We start from the raw sequence: 16032 nt of genomic DNA on the forward strand, positions 1-16032 counted from the left end.
GGATGGGATCATATCCCTTCTGAGCTCCTTCCTATCCTCAGACTCTGTCCTTCCCAGGCTCCACCCAAGATCTCCAGGAATGTCTTAACCCAGAGTTGGCAACCCTTCCTCAAAGTCTTCATTTTTAAAGGCAAAGGTAAAGGTATCCCCTGTGCAAGCACCGAGTCATGTCTAACCCTTGGGGTGACACCCTCTAGTGTTTTCTTGGTAGACTCAATACGCGGTGGTTTGCCAGTGCCTTCCCCAGTCATGACCGTTTACCCCCCAGCAAGCTGGGTACTCATTTTACCGACCTCAGAAGGATGGAAGGCTGAGTCAACCTTGAGCCGGCTGCTGGGATCGAATTCCCAGCCTCATGGGCAAAGCTTTCAGGCGGCTGCCTTACCACTCTGCGCCACAAGAGGCTCTACTTTGATATTTATAGATGCAATAAATGTAGCAGGTGTCTTATTTATTTAGATAATTTATTTAGATAATTTATATGTTGCCTTTCCAAGGTTCACAGCTAAACAGCTAAAACAATAAAAACAATAAAATCAATACGAACAACAACAATAATACATATTGACAAAATACAATAGCCAATACAAAATAGCCAACAAAAGCAAGCCAGAATATAAAAAGTGCTGTCTAAAATGATATTTATAAAGCAGTCCACAGCCGAGGAACATATTTGTCATAACTTTCATGCCAGGATTGCTACAAATTAGGTAGCTGTTGAGTACATAAAATCCCTGCCTGAAAGAAATGATTATAATAAACCCAGTTTCTTTTTAGTACCGATGTTTCTTCCTTTTCCTGGATGAGGTGTCACAATTTAATTTGGATTTTTTCCTTCTTTTCCCATGTTTGTTATAAAACTACCCTGCAAATTCCATTAGAATTAATATTTCAAAGGAAATAAACAAATCAAAATGAATAAAAGCCCAGGATACACATGCTGTTATAAATTATATAACAGAGCTATTAAATTAATAACCTTGTTGCTATGTGCTAATTTGTAGCCTCAATGGAATTTTAGAAATGAAGACTGATTTGCAGAAGAAATCTCTTAATTGAACACCATTGTTACATATTCTAAAGAGGAAACATTGTAACAGCTTTATATTGCAACGTCATCTCAATTGCTTTAAGGCTTGAGATGTGTAATCAAGTGTTTTAAACTTCAGTATTCCAAATGGTTTATGCATAGCCCAGATGTCACTCATCCTTTGTGATCATGTACCTTTATATTAAATCCAAACATATCCATCTTTTATCAGAGAAGAAGATCTCAGCCAGTGTGTATTTGTGGAATTCTGGAAGTGGAGATCCTCCCCCACTACATCTTGTTTTATCCACCACCTTAAGTGGTAGATAAAATAACTTATTTCTGCTGATGACCTGCCTGTTACCTATACTGTGTTTTTATATGCACTGGCTGTTAGGAAAATCTGGGCAAAATTGTTACTTAACGTTTAATACCCTCCATTTATGTTATATTTTAGCCCTGGAAATTTTAATATCACCCTTGTAGGGTTTTTTTTTAGGGGGAATATATTATTGTTTCATTTATCACTGCTTGAGCCATTGCCTTGACAGTGCTGCCAATTTTTACTCACCTAAAACAAAACAAATGCCATAACATCAAGCTGTGCATTTCCCATCCTTGCCAGGAAACAATGTGAGGCAGGGGTAAGTGTACTCAGCCAGGGTTGACCTTACTTGATACAGTGGGAGATCTCCTGCCACCATATCCTGGCCCCCATAGCTACCTGAATAAGGAACATTTGGGTGATGTCACAGTATTCTTGAAAGTTGTAAAACTCTCTGGTTTTACCATAGACTCTGGAGAATTTCTAGAATATCATGGCTTCCATCAATACTTACCATATGCTCTACCCCAAAAGCTCCCAGTGGTTAAGTGTAGAGGCCTGGTGGTGAACCTTAAATAAACTAATGATGTCACATGATATGGTGCACTAGAAGAGATGCAGAGGAGTAATATCTCTAAGAAATGCAGCTGGTACTTACCCCACAGTGTTATTGATGAGACAGCCAGCTGGCAGATGAGAGAAGACATGAGGCAATCACTTGTCTGGCTGATGGGCCAGATGCACATGCATTGCAAGAGGAGGACATGTGACCAGCCACACCTATTTAAGGTGCTGGGCTGCGTCACAGCGGCCTCTTCCCCTTTCTAAAGGCAGCAGAGCCACTCGGCTCCCACCCATCCTGTCATGGTTATGGTTGTTATGGTAGTATGTTGATGATGGAGATTTTTATTCCTGTTTATATATTGAATTTGTTGTCACAGCTTAGGTACAGTTAAGGAGCCTATTTGGGAGAGTGCAATCATGGGGATTGAACTCTTTAGGCCTCCTTAAGGAGGTGGCTGGGCACCTGGATGGGCAGTGAGGCTAACCTGGATGGGCAGGCTGGAAGGTCGCAGGGCCAGGTGGCCTGGCATTGGCCAGGGAAGGTCTGTGCCTCACCTGGCATGTCAGGTTGGAATACCTCCTGGGATGAGCCCAGCAGCAGGGGAGACCCATTTCCCAGGGGAGGAAGTGGGTGGCTCTCTGATGCTGTGGTGAGGAATCCTTGTAGCAGGGGCCACTGGTACAGTCTCCTTTCCGTGCCAGGCTGGGGGCCAACATCTATATTACAATAAAGCTGTGGCCAATTTTTGCATCCAGGAGAGTGTTTTCCTTCCCACCCAAAAACCTGCCTGCAAGTTAGTATCTGATCTAACAATAAGTCAAGGATCATGATATTGGAATTTGGTCTGTGTAGGAAATGTCCCAGCAATCTCTGCAATATCATCTTTCATTCTAAAAATGAGGGCCAATGTATAGGACAAACAGAACACTGCCAAGCTATACTGACTCATCTTGAATGTCATGTTAGCTGAAAAAGGACTCCCCACATGGCTGGGTTTTATGCAATTAGGCCTTTCTGTTACTACATACAAGGAAATGCCACAGAAAGAAACTGCGTTCTTGCTCTCTCTTTTTGATAGCAGGAAACAATCAGGGCATAGGGCCCAACAGTTTGGCTCATCGGGCTGAATAAGGGAGCAGTGTTAACTCTTGATTGCAGATCTACAGAGCTGACAAAGGTTGCCTGATCAACATTTCAAATAATAAAGGACACTGCAAAGCTGTGGTGTTTGTTCTATGGCTTTCTATAGAGCTACAGTGTTTTGAAATAAGGGAAGGCCATTATGTGTTGTGGAGATGTGATATTCTGGAATCAGGAACAGCCATTTAAAATAATGGGTGTCCCTGAGAACAAGGGCCATCTGGCAGTATTAGCACGGACAGACTTTCCCCTTAAAAACAAAAGGGGCAGAAGACAGCAATGTGATTTTTGGAGCCTGGGGTGTGGGAACCATGCACAAAAGCATCATTGACAGGCAGAGGAGAATGTGGCTCAAAGTGAAGATGTTGCCTGCAGGAGGGTGAAAGCGTGAATTGCAAGAGATGTTATAAACCACCGTTCTTGGATTGCTTCATGTAGGTAACAGGAAAATAGGAAAGATGTCACCAATCTTACAAATGTTCAGGGGCCTCCCAGTGGCTGGGTTTAGAATCAGGGTCTTATTTTCAATACCCAGAGATGCTGAGTTATAAAAAACACCAACTTTGCATGACTGAAGTGGTTTGCATTAGACAGGAATATTAGAATACACTTCAGGAGGAAAATGCTGAACAGCTAGTAGTGTTTATAGAGGTCTTGTGGACAGTTTGAACAAAAACAACTTGGTTTTTATTTTATTTTATTTTAAAAAACCCAATTCTCTCTTTTACTTTGTTTTAAATTAGGAGTTAAGAGGATCTCTTCTTTACATCAGATTTGGGCAGAAGACCTTAGTCAAGGTGATGGGGTCAGAAAAAGGAGAGAATATATGGATGTCATGCCCACAGTTGGATTGGGCTGGCTCATTCATGCTGTGGCTGTATAAGATGATTGATTTCTACTGGGTCTGTGGGCTTGGGGGAACTGGAGGCTGGCAGGGCAGGCCTCAGTGCTCCCTGCTCCCCCTCCGGCCGCCACTGTTGCTGCATGGTGTGATGGGCTCTTCCAGCCCTGGTATTGTGCATGAGCACACAACATCGGGACAGTCCGCATGCGCCAGGGGATTCTTTCCCCTGTGCATTCTCAGGAAGTGGCAGGGCATGCTACCCCATCGCAAGGAATCGGTAGCATGGTGCACCATGGGCCCTTGCCAGCATGGTGGGACCAGGAATGCTTGTTGTTGTCATCTCTCCCCAAGTGCTGGAGGAGGAGGTGGAGTGTTTTAGCACTTGAAAGGACACAGGGGAAATGACAGTGCCTGGTCCGGCTGCAGTTTATGCCTGATCAGGATTGGACCTTCTCAGCATTTTTAAATTGCAACTAGGTTCTAAAGTGGTGACAGGATCCCTAGGCTGAGCTCAGGAATGGTGTCACATCTAGTTGTGTACCCATACAGAAAGTGGGTAGAAATAATTTGTTCTTACTTGGAACAGAGAGTCAATAGATGAGACTGACAATAGATATAGGGGAGAAGAAAGGAAGGTTATCTTATGGAATTCCTCACAAAGAGGACAGAAAATTCCTGCAGAACAAGTCTACCAACCACTACTCTTCACAATAGCTAAATGAAACCTCCCTATTTTCATGCAGTGTACCTCTGAAATTCAGTTACTTAGGAAAAAAGGTTGCTGCCTTCCTTGTGAGCCTTCGGAGCATCTTGATGCCCACTTTTAGATGGAAAATAAGATCAGTCAAACTGCAACAGTGCCATCCAAAGTAGAATTACACTTTTCTACATTGACTGAATTTAGCGGTTTAGATGAGTGTGAGATGACTTGGGGTTAGGATGGTAGTGTTGATCTGGTCCAGAAAAATTTTTATTATGCTCTTAATATATAAGGGGTCCAAAGAAGAAATAGAACTATAATGGCCCATAACATTCTATTCAAAACTGGAAATATCACACACACACACACACACACACACACACACACACACACACAGCTTCAAAACCCGTTCCTAAGAACGGGCCTTGAAAGGGTCCCCTGCCCTAGCCCCCTGGCCAGGCAGCTTAAGGTGGCTTTGGTCCATGGCTCACAGCCGGATCTAGTGGGGCAGGCAGGGGCTGGCCAGCTCATTAGCAGGCCCAGGACAGAGCTCCTTAGCAAGCCGTCAGCAGGCCAGGAAGCCCTCGTTAGCAGGCCCTCCACCACGATCCTTTGCCCTCTCCCCTTACCTGCTGCTGGCTCCAGGCACTGAGGTGCATCTGAAATCAAAGAGGCTAGAGTCCAGGGACAGAGGGTGGGAATTGCAGGGGCAGGGCCAATCAGGGTGCAGCCAGCTTTGCTCTATTCCAGCTTGGACAGCCGGACACATTCCACCACCCCCCAGGCTGTTTAACAAATATATAGAGGAACCATGGATAAAGATATATATAGGGATGTTTCATGACAGTGTTTCATTTAATTTTGTGCTATCTTGTATTGTTCTGCTTGCATCGGTCTGGTTTTCTTGTGTTTGTTTTTATAAAAACAGAAATATCTATCTTTTTTAGAAGAATCAAAATATTCAACTCACCCTTATAGAATTGTCAAAGGATTCCACAGCTGGAATTAACTGGCTGTCATGCATATTCCAGGGTGTGTGAGCATATTCTGGGAGTTTTAGTCCCTGACATTTCGCCAGTAACTGAGTAGCTGAAGAGGCCAGCCACAGTTACTGGCAAAGCTTCAGGGACTAAAACCATCAGACCACAGCCTGGAAAACCCACAACAGCCAGTCACCCTTCTAGCTTAATTTACTGAGGCATTCCTCACAAAGCCCAACTCTAAACCCCACTGGCTAATGGTGCCTTTACCTTTTATATCCATCTCAGCAGCTTGGACACTGCCTAACTAATTATCTTTCCCCAGTTGAGGTAAATGGTTGAGAAGAGTGTGAAATATCCCGAAAGAAATTCTGACAGGATGGAGCGACACTTCATGGCTGTACTGAAAAGGTAGGTTAAGCCAGATCAGTAGTGTTGAAAGCAATCATATAAGTACTTTTGTAGAGCTTCAACTCTGAACTAGGGCTACATTTGCCATCAAAGTGAAAACTGAAAAGCAGCCCCAAATGATTTGGGGAGCAACAGGAGTAACTGTGAGTGTACGCAATGATGGAAAAGATGGCACAATCCCATGTCTGTGACATCATAATCTGAAGAGTATTGAAAGAAATCTTCTTTGCCGACAGATGAACTAGGAGGATTTGAACACTGACATTTCCCCAGAAGCACCCTTTCTGAATTAAAAATTAATCCTCAGCTTTCACTTTAAAAACAGTGCAATTTCCAGAGATTTTCAAGGCTGATATTAGAAGCTTTCTTTGTGTGATACAATTAATTAAAAGTGCAAATCAAGCTCTGAAGACATTAAAAAGCCTTTTTGGAATCAGACTGTGACTCCGATCCCTTAGGGACAGAGTGATTGATCACTTCCGTAGTTACTTTTAATAATCCTGTAATATTTTTCATCACATCGAAAGTTGCTTTGCTGTTTTGTATTCAAGCATGTTGCCACAGCACTCTGACTGTATGTTGGGAATTTTTGATCTTATTCTCTCAGGAAGATGTCACTTTCTGTTTTAAGGGATGAAAAATGTGCAATATAAAGTTTGCATTTGGTAGGGATTTTAATCTCCGATATATATATATATATTTTAAAAAATATGTAAGTGCAACATCAGCAGGAAATAATAAATCATGACTATATGTTGCTACAGAATGATTTTATGGAAGTTGGAGTGGATAGATTGCATTATCTGCTAATGCAGAATGCCATCACTGCCTGATCTTATTCTGCAAAGATACTCTTACAGTAAGAGATGATTACTCTTAATAGAGTAAATGATGTGCCCAATACCACCTTTATGCATGCAATGGTAGGACAGCTGGAACAACAGTACATGTCTAACTCCAGCCTATGTGTGAATACACTGAACTAATGGAGTGCTCTTACACAGGTCTACTCAGATCATTTTATTCAATGAAACTTATTCTCACTAAAGTGATTTTAGGGTAGCCCTATAACAGAAAGGGACAGACTCCAAATTAAATTTGAATAGAAATATATCCTTTATCTCTTATCCAACTCTGATCTTTGACTTCCCAGAGTGGGGAATTTGAAAAACAATATCTATAATAGCTGCTTACATGCAGGTTCTACTTGAAGATTTGTTTATTTTCTAGCAGGGCATCAGTTACAATTTGGGAAAGATTCAATTAATAGTTGCTTTTGACAACATTCTAGTAGAGTCAGCAAACAAAATATTCACAGAAAGGAAATTATTTATTTATTTTGCAAATATATATGCTTCCTTCCCAGAGAAGATGCTTGAGGCAGCTTACAAACTATTAAAAGCCCAGCCACTAAAAATAGAGCCAGAGCATAAAAACAGCACTTACTGTTTAACAGCCTGAAAAATGAAGAGGGGAAATGATGTTGCAGACACTGCAATGATCACCCAAAAACGATATCACAGCATCTGCAAAGCTCTTGGAATTTGCCCAACCTCATTGGTTTCTACCATACAGACTGAGTGAATTCCCACAGCATTGTGGTGCATATGTACAGCCGTGGCTCCCATTTTCCAGACCCCATTCCCCAAATCCTCCAGGATTGCTAGGCACAGGCCTCACAGTGTTGCCTAAAATGTCTCTCATAGAATCAGACCAGAAGCACACATAAAAGAAAAAAAAGAATAATCTCTAATATAAGAGCTTAAAAGAATAAACTATCAGGCAATTCTTAAAAGGAAGGGCATCCCACAGGTGAGGCAACACTTGTAGGATGCAGATTGTTAATTGAGGCAGATTATTAATTGTAGAACAGCCTCCTTCAAGAGGAATGTTTATCCCACTCCCTTTCAATCTTTGGGAGGCAACCGGTTTTATTTAGAACCACATAAGGTTAAGATGACTAGCAGTTCTGAGTGACGATTTTAAATCTGAGTTTGTATAGTTTAAATGATTTTTATTAATTTTGTGTTTTCTGTTGTGAACTGCCTTATGCTGTGCAAGGAATGTATGGCTAATCAATATTTTAAATGAATAAATAAATTATAGTCTGACACAAAAGCCAGTGTGGCATAGTGTCAGACTAGTATCTGGAAGACTCAGGTTCAAATCCCCGCTTGTGTCATGGAAGTTTGCTGGGTAGCCCTGGACATGTCACACTGTCTTTGCCTGAGTTACCTCCCAAGGTTGTTATGGGGATAAAATAGAGGGAAATGATGAAAACCACTCTGGGTCCCCAGCAAGGTATGAATGAATTAATTAAAACTAGGTTTCTGCAGTGTGCTCTTTCCCAGATTGAATTATCTGCACCACACTGCCCAATCTTAAATATATAGTTAGAACTGTAACTAATATAGAAACATAAATTTGAGTTCAAACTGGCAAATTTCATAGCACACAAATGGTTTTTTTTTCAAAATAAGTTGCAAATAAAAGGGTCTCTACAAGATGGAAACTTAAGTTTTATAATCTTCAGAGCTGTTTGTTGCATGTGAGTTCCAAGATGATATCTGAAGTCATGCTTGTTTAAGTTCAGCATATATAAATATGAGTGTAAAATTTCAAAAGTGTTTGAAATTTAGAATTATGTTTCAGTCTCACCAGGATTTAATTATGGAGTCGCATCAGGATCATTTTCTGTTTATTGCTCCAACTGAAGACTGGGAAGAAAAAGGGAAAGGATACATATACCCTCTGCAGGTACAATTTAAATGCTTTTTTGACTTTAATAGGTGCTTGCTATGAAATGGTTCAGCAGATGCAATGGCAGGGGAAAATGCTTTCCAAAAGAAGCTTGGAGTTCTACATCTGGGGGTGTGCATTTGTAGAAACACACACACATATCAACAAAGTTTAATGCATTGATTGTGGCATTTATTTTCTTGGATTTGTTTACTGGCAAATCCACACAGATATGACACATACAAAGGGTTTTGGTTTGTTTTCTTTGTTTTAAACCGTGGCAACAAAACCCTGTGCCATATCAGTGGTGTTTACATGCTCATGCAAACAGACCAAAGCAGAATTCATTCCCTATAATAGCACTGTTGTGATGGATTGCCCTTGAGAAGCTCAGAAGAGCTGGTTCAGATAAGCAACAGGACATGGCAAGCTGTGTCCAGTCACAGTTGACAGCACTGAGCTTCATCCACCAGTGATCATATGATGGTTGAGGAATATCCCAAAACTCTATTGTAAAAAAGATTACAATTTGGCAAATTCTTAGAGCATCACAAAGCAAGCATGTTCTGGTCAGCGCACGTAATACCTACCCCATGACAGCGGCACTGGCACCCAATTAGTTTTCAGTGCCAGTTTAAAAAGTTGATACTTAACTTTAAAGCCTTAAATAGCCTAAGGCTCTCATACCTTCGGGACCACCTCTCCCAGTGTGATCTTTCCCATTTCTCTGATGTTCGTCTTGGAGTTTACTGAAGGTCCCTGGTCCATGTCCTCTTTGTCTCAACAATGGCAAAAGTGGCCCCTCTCCTGTGGAACCAGCTCACTGAAGAGGTGCATGTGTTGTGGGGTCTACCTAGGTTCCACAGAGCATGGACTTTAGGCGATTTTGATTCCCCAGGCAGCTGGTATGCTTCAGGGGAGAGAAGGTGGCATATAAATTTGATAAATGAATAATGACCACTTCCCCCTTTTGGTCTCACTGCTCTATTGAGTGGGGAGGGAGAGCAGGGCAGCTAAGGTGGGAGATTGTCTGATAAGGAAGTCAACTTGGCAAGACTATCACACTCAGTATAGGGAAGCTTCATGGGTTCATGTAGGACTCCGATGATGAAGAGAGTGACACTACACTTTGTTGAATGTACTGTGATTTAGGCAATGACACCTCCAATCACAGCACGGCTGTGTGTGTTCCATTTCAGAATGAATGCCATTTTGCAGCTCTACACTAGCAGAGGTGCCATACTCATTGGTTCTGAGGGCCTGAGCCAACAAAAATGTCACTTTGTTTGGGTGTGCCATAAAATATAATGTCAGGTACCAAAGATAAGCAACCTGGAGACCCAGTGTTGCAGTGTCCCAACACTGCCCAGGGGGCCAACCCCCTTCCCCAGCTCACTCTTGCCACTAATGCCATGAGCCCAGATCCCAGGGGGAAAAGGCAAAGCATCTGGGCATTGCAAGCTCCCTACCTTGAGTCACTGCAGAGGGTCACCAGGAAGATAAGTTGAACTAATCACCCACCCTGCCCATAGAAACATGGGCAGCAGCAGTACAGGGACAAGGCTGCATGCAAGACTGGACACAAATTCAGATACACTGGAGATATGTGGTAGCAGCCACTTCTCACCAAAAACAACAAATTCCCTGGGGGGGGCATGCTGGGGTTTCAAGACATAAATAGCTGGCAAGCCCACCTCCCTCATGCAACAGCACCTGCCTCAGCCTGCCAAATTATTTAATGGTGGTGTGGGCAGAATACCTAAAAGGACATGTGTGTGTCGGAGGCCCTTGGCCACCCAGCTCCCAGAATAACGAAACTGTTTGCACACACTTCGTATGACGTGGTAGTTGGCTATGTCTAAAGGCCACCAGGTGGTCCACGGGAGATGAGATCTAGCTATTGAGTCACCTCCTTGGTGGCAGGACTAGGACCCTAATGTGCAGAAAAGAAATGTCAACCCATGGGTTGGTGTCCAGTTGCCACATTGGGGGCGGGGGGCATGAATACAGTAGTGGTGCTGGCTGCTACCAAGCTCTGGCAGAGGATTATCCATGCCCCCTCAAGTGCAATGTTGATCCTGGCAGCTGTCCAGGACAGCATTGAGAGAACTTCAGACCAAGCACAGAAGTATGCAACCTTCTGTTGGAATCCTGAGCCCGCACGAATATAGCTGCAGCAGCCCCCACCTTGCCAGTTGGACTGCCACTAAACCACAACAGTTCTGCTTGAGTGCTGCAGAGGAGGTTGTCCCACTGCACTGAATCCATAATCAGAGTGGACATGCCCCCCCTTCCCGAGCAGCCTCTTTCTCCCTCCCTTGCATCAGTTGCTCTCAGGTCATTTAAGAGCCCTGGACATGCTTGTTCCAGCATATAGGCTTTATGTCTGTCATCACTGTTCTAGAGCGTGGTCCCCAACCTTTTTATCACCGGGGACCACTCAACGCTTGACAATTTTACTGAGGCCTGGTGGGGGGGGGTAGTTTACTCCTCTACTCTCAACCACTGCCCTAATGCTCTCTGATCGCTATGGTAATGTTTAAACATACCTTCAAAATAAGATACAGACACGCCACAACAATGAACATAAGGAACATTTTATTTTCATGGAAATTTTAACTCATGACAATGACAAATCAATGGGAACCCTGGGCTTGTTTCTCTGCAACGAGATAGTCCCATCTAGGAGTGATGGGAGACAATGACACCCGAAGTGTGTTGTAAAGGGCCGGGGGGGGGAATGAAGTAAAAGGCTGGGGGGGGGGAGAAGGCGTCCTAAGCAGCCCACCTCCAATTAGTCGACGGACCACATGTGGTCTGCGGCCTACAGGTTGGGGATCACTATTCTAGAGGATCTCAAATCGGTTCATCTAAGAATTCAGGTTACAGAAGAATCCAAACATCTCAGCCTGTACAATTTTTTCTTGTGGGTCTTAAGATCCAAGCCATAGAACAGAGATTGGCAGCAACAGCAACCTCACATTTGTAACTAACAAAGGAATACAGATTTGCCTGTTTGTGAGCCAAACAGGTTTTTGTTTTGCTGGCATAGGACATTGACGAGGAACTTTGTAAGAGGAGTCATGGAACAAAAGCCATGAAACACAGAAGAGGGTAACCAATCCCTATCATTAGTGTAGTTGTTGATTACTTACCTTTAGAGTTTATGAGCCACTATTTTTAGGTATTCCAAGTGATATTATTTCAGTAAAATTGATGGCAGCCCTGAAAAGCCAACTTAGTCTCTAAGAAAACAAAAACCTAGAAAGGAGATGAAGGTGAGCAGGTGACTTGCCCAAGTGAGTCATTTGAAACAGGTACTTCCCAGCTCTGAGCCTTAGTGACCCCATTACACTAGAGCAGTGGCCAAACTGTGGCTCTCCAGATGTCCATGGGCCACAATTGCTTAGAGTTCCTGTCAGGGGCTCAAGGTAATTGTGGTCCATGGACATCTGGAGAGCCACAGTTTGGCCACCTCTGCAGAGCAACTGGAACTGCTTGGGATTGTCTAATCCATTGGTTCTGTGAGTAGGGAACTATGACATTTGCAAGAGTTGGATCCCCCCTCACTCCTCCCTTCCCCCAAACTGGCAGAGGCACAGAGGAGTGCTAATGAATCCCAGCAGGCACTGCATTTATCTTTCCTGTAGCAGCCCTCGGAATGACTTCATTGGAGGGCTATATGACTAGATAAATGGAGCAGAGGATTTAAGACACAGGCCTTTAATGAATTCTATTAAAAACATGCTTTCTGAGTGGAAACTATGAGGGGCTGATCAGCTCCACAAAATAAATGCATCACGCCGGACGGGATAACAGTAGAGAGCATAGGGAAAGATGAGAAGGTAATATGCTCTAGTTTGCATAGGGCATCTCCAAGGGCCCATAAGGATTTCCTGAGGTGTGAATTATTATCCAAAGCTTCCAAATTGCCAAGTTCCTGGAGCATAAAGGACTACAATTGCTCTCGGTGGCCAAGGGAGCGAGATTGATGCAATCTATAATACCTCTGCCATAGTGACCTGAGCTCTGATAACCGCACTTAGGCTGACAGTCACATTTGACCAGTGAATAGAGGTAACTGGGTAGTATCGGGCTGGGAATAGTTCATAATGTTGAAGGAAGAGGCCCAGGTTTGCTGGGAATTATGACATCTTTTCTAGCAAGGCTCTTTCAGGGACTGCTAAAGCAACAAAGTGTGTATGGGGCAGGGTGAAGATACAGTTGTTTTATGATTTATTGGCAGGTCCTTGGTGGGAAGTATCATCATTGCTTTTATGCACAGAACATAAGCTCATGGCAAGGAGGGACTAGGTGACAGGTTTGCTGGATCGTGGAAATACGGTTGATGTTGTTTACTTGGATTTTAGTAAAGCTTTTGATAAGGTTCCCCATGATGTTCTGATGGATAAATTGAAGGACTGCAATCTGGATTTTCAGATAGTTAGGTGGATAGGGAATTGGTTAGAGAACCGCACTCAAAGAGTTGTTGTCAATGGTGTTTCATCAGACTGGAGGGAGGTGAGTTGCGGGGTACCTCAGGGCTCGGTGCTCGGCCCGGTAATTTTTAACATATTTATTAATGATCTAGATGAGGGGGTGGAGGGACTACTCATCAAGTTTGCAGATGACACCAAATTGGGAGGACTGGCAAATACTCCAGAAGATAGAGACAGAGTTCAACGAGATCTGAACACAATGGAAAAATGGGCAAATGAAAACAAGATGCAATTTAATAAAGATAAGTGTAAAGATCTGCATCTGGGTCAGAAAAATGATAATCATGCCTACTGGATGGGGGATACGCTTCTAGGTAACACTGTGTGTGAACAAGACCTTGGGGTACTTGTGGATTGTAAACTAAATATGAGCAGGCAGTGTGATGCAGCGGTAAAAAAGGCAAATACCATTTTGGGCTGTATCAACAGGGGCATCACATCAAAATCACAAGATGTCATAGTCCCATTGAATACGGCATAGGTCAGACCACTCCTGGAGTACTGTGTGCAGTTCTGGAGGCCTCACTTCAAGAAGGACATAGATAAAATTGAAAGGGTACAGAGGAGAGCAACGAGGATGATCTGGGGCCAAGGAACCAAGCCCTATGAAGATAGGTTGAGGGACTTGGGAATGTTCAGCCTGGAGAAAAGGAGGTTGAGAGGGGACATGATAACCGTCTTTAAGTATTTGAAAGGTTGTCATTTGGAGGAGGGCAGGATGCTGTTCCCATTGGCCACAGAGGAAAGGACACGCAGTAATGGGTTTAAACTACAAGTACAACGATATAGGCTACATATCAGGAAAAAAATTCACAGTCAGAGTAGTTCAGCAGTGGAACAGGCTACCTAAGGAGGTGGTGAGCTCCCCCTCACTGGCAATCTTCCAGCAAAGGTTGGATACATACTTTTCTTGGATGCTTTAGGATGCTTAGGGCTGATCCTGCGTTGAGCAGGGGGTTGGACTAGATGGCCTGTATGGCCCCTTCCAACTCTATGATTCTATGATTCTATGTAAAGGCCTTGTGTGATTTGCTAGCTCTCAATGTGTGCCAGGGTACCAGTTCTGCTTTCCAGTGGGCCAGAGAAACCAGCTGAAAAAGAAAACAGAAAAGGATCCTGTAAATGTCATAGTTGTGTCTAGGAAAGGACACCACATGTCACTTAATTCGGGCAATTCTTCTGGTAGTAGGAAAGGGGAGCTAGTGTAGGGGAGTCTGTGCATGTGTGTTTGTGTGTGTGTGTGGGGGGGATTTTACCACAACTGAGTCTTGTGGAAAAGAAATGTTCAGTCACGTTAAAAATAGACTTGGGCATGCATAACACATGGCTGAATACAATCCTAGGCAAGATATGTTTACTCAGAACTTTCTTTTTGGATGAATTCCCAAAACAAGTACACAAGGAGTTCACCCCCCAGCCTCATCACTGAATTCAGGCGACATTGCCTCAGTTTATCTGTCATCAACATCCAGTCTTATGCAGAGATCCAGTCAAGCCTGTGGGCAGGCCCAGCCCTTCGCATCCTTAATCTCCCCAAACTGTAACTCATTTGGGTTGAACTTTCATCAGACTGAAGGGAAGTGAGCAGTGAGGTGCCACAGGGCTCAGTACTGGGTCTGATACTTTTCAACATTTTTATCAATGATCTGGATGGATGAGGGGGTGCAGGGAATCCTCTATACATTTGCAGATGATGCCAAATTGGGAGGAGGAGAGCATACCCCGGAAGATAAAGATAGAATTCAACAAGATCTGAACATACTAGGAAAGCAGGCAAATGAGAACAAGATGCAACTCAATGAGGAAAAGTGTAGAGTTCTACATCTGGGTCACAAAAATGAGAACCATGCTTACTGGATGGGAGATACACTTCTGGGTAGCAGTGTGTGTGAACGAGAATTTGTGGACTGTAAACTAAATATGAGCAGACAGTGTGATGCTGCAGTAAAGAAGGTGAATACAGTCTTGGGCTGTATCAACAGAGGCATCACATTGAAATCACAAGATCGCACCGCATATCTGGAGGCCTCATTTCACAAAGGACGTGGACAAAATTGAGAAGGTTCAGAGGAGAATGCTGAGAATGATCTGGGGCCTGGGGATCAATCCCTATGAGGAAAGGCTGAGAGCCTTTGGAATGTTCAGGCTGGAGAAGAAGAGGCTGAGAGAGGACATGATTGCTCACTTTAAGTTTCTGAAAGGTTGTCATTTAGATTCAGGGGTAGTCAACCTGTGGTCCTCCAGATGTCCATGGACTACAATTCCCATGAGCCCCTGACAACATTTGCTGGCAGGGGCTCATGGGAATTGTAGTCCATGGACATCTGGAGGACCACAGGTTGACTATCCCTGATTTAGAGGAGGGAAGGGAGCGGTTTCTGTTGGCAGCAGAGGGCAGGACCTGCAGAAAAAGCTTTAAACCATATGTAGAATGGCTGCAGCTAGATATCAAGACAAAAATGTTCATAGATGAGTAGTTCAGCAGTGGTGGTGATCTCACTCTCACTGGCGATCTTTAAGCAGCAACTGGACAGATACTTAGCAAGGCTGCTTTAGGCTAATCCTGCATTAAGGTGGACTACACGGTCTCAATGGCACCTTCAACTCTATGATTCTATGAACTCATCACTCCAGCTGGCAGAAATGTTGTGTTTTGTACAGAGGGGCTTGTGATGGAGTTCAAAACGTTGGCCCTTTGACAGCCTGCATTCCGGCCGGGCCTGACACACGACTGCCTATCCCCGCTCAAACGGAAGCTCCCGCCCGGGACCCGGAGAGGATGGGAAGCGATGGGGCATT

Source organism: Paroedura picta, chromosome 6 (genome assembly GCF_049243985.1).
Source record: "Paroedura picta isolate Pp20150507F chromosome 6, Ppicta_v3.0, whole genome shotgun sequence".
NCBI classification, from domain to species: Eukaryota; Metazoa; Chordata; class Lepidosauria; order Squamata; family Gekkonidae; genus Paroedura; species Paroedura picta.